This window comes from Mirounga angustirostris, unplaced genomic scaffold (genome assembly GCF_029215605.1).
Source record: "Mirounga angustirostris isolate CCGP_5_RB_7025 unplaced genomic scaffold, mMirAng1.0.hap1 SCAF_9, whole genome shotgun sequence".
NCBI lineage: Eukaryota > Metazoa > Chordata > Mammalia > Carnivora > Phocidae > Mirounga > Mirounga angustirostris.
In genome coordinates, this window is record NW_026991717.1 from 23,258,796 (window position 1) to 23,260,703 (window position 1,908).

The window sequence follows — 1,908 nt, forward strand, 5'->3', positions numbered from 1 at the left end:
GACAAAAAAACTGAATAAAATGCTGTGAAAAAAATGACAACTAAAATGGGGGGTGGTGGGGGCACAGTTAAGTCATCTAACAAAATTCCACATGGATTTGGCTTATTAAAATATTTTACACTTTTTTTTTTTAAAGATTTGAAAACATCTGCAAAATATGTAAACATGTAAAATTGTTTGAAAATCCGGCATGGCAAATTCAGTTTGCAAGCGTCATTCAGATGTTTGCCAAGGAAAATAGAGACGTCTCCCCGTAAAACTGCACATGGGAGTTCCTTCCAGTTCTATCTTATACTGGATGGCAACCCAGAGGTCTGTGCGGCAGTCACAAACAAGGTACTGTTCTCTGGAAGGGAGGGACCATGGATTTTCCATTGGTTGGAGAAAGACCCAGCTTTAGGTTTTCCCAGATACTCTGCATGTACAGGCTTATGACACTGGACAACTTCGATGGCATCTTCTACTTTGAACCACTCTCTCTTCCTTCCGATATTAACAGAATCTTCCCAATCTTCTAATATTTCAGTGACAGTAAGAACATAAACATATGTTGTATGCTTTTGGTCTTGGTTCTGCTCAAATATGCCCAGGAGTCTACCTAATTTTCCTTTGACTCCAGCCTCTTCATAAAACTCCCTCAAGACATCCCTGCCAGGCTCCTCCTCTGGCTCCATTCCTCCTCCGGGGACAATCCACTGGTCTGGGTACTGGCTGCTGCCACCTCATCCTTCTGCGCGCTCCGGAAGGACAGGCAGGGCTATCCGCTTCTTGAAGCCCTCCAGGTCATAACATCCGCGTCCGGTTGGGCTTGGAACTTCATCATAGAGGCGGGCAGCCGCGGGGGCCCGGCCACCACCACCCCATTGAGGGAGTTGGGGCGCGGGCGAGTCGGGGCACAGGGGCGCCTGTAGGCTAGGCCGTGGCACTGGGAGTGGTAGCGAGGCTGGTTAGTCCTGGAGCCAGCGGCTGCTTCCACGCGGGCAGGGTGCAAGCATCGGTCACTGCAGCTGGAGAGGAAAATCCGCCTATGCCCAGGCGTCCATGGAGCCTGCCATCCCCTTGCCTCCACTCCCCCTAGAATTCAAATGAAATATTAAATATATATATATATATATATATATAATATGTATTTTAAAAATAAAATTTAAAAATTTTAAAAATAAAAATTTACTTAAAAATTAAAAATTAAAAAATTAAAAAATTAAAATAAATCCCCCTCCCCCAAACAAACGAAAAAGACACAGCGTCATCATAATCTCTGGGCAAAGTAATCTTTTTAATTACTTTTTTTCTGAAGGGTTAGAAGTTTCAGGATTCAGAAAAGTTTTTTCTTCATCTGGATTATTAATTCATTTTTAAAATTTTATTTTATTTTATTATGTTAGTCACCATACAAAAATCATTAGTTTTTGATGTAGTGATCCATGATTCATTGTTTTAGTATAACACCCAGTGCTCCGTGCAGTGTGTGCCCTCCTTAATACCCATCACAGGGCTAACCATCCCCCCACTCCTCTTCCCTCTAGAACCCTCAGATTGTTTCTTAGAGTCCATAGTCTCTCATGGTTCGTCTCTCCCTCCGATTCCCCCCCTTTCATTTTTCCCTTCCTTCTCCTAATGTCCTCCATGCTATTCCTTATGTTCCACAAATAAGAAACCATATGATAATTAACCTTCTCTGCTTGACTTATTTCACTTAGCATAATCTCCTCCAGTCCCATCCATGTTGATGTAAAAGTTGGGTATTCATCCTTTCTGATGGCTGAGTAATATTCCATTGTATATATGGAACACATCTTTTTTATCCATTAATCTTTTGAAGGGCATCTCAGCTGTTTCCACAGTTTGGCTATTGCAGACATTGCTGCTATAAACACTGGGGTGCATATGGCCCTTCTTTTCACTAAA

General features: G+C 42.4%; 1 pseudogene; it reads right to left on the reverse strand.

The window, feature by feature from the left end:
• Nucleotides 1–284: 284 nt before the first annotated feature.
• Nucleotides 285–823, reverse strand: LOC123862276 (diphosphoinositol polyphosphate phosphohydrolase NUDT4B-like; annotated as a pseudogene).
• Between the last annotated feature and the right edge of the window lie 1,085 nt (nt 824–1,908).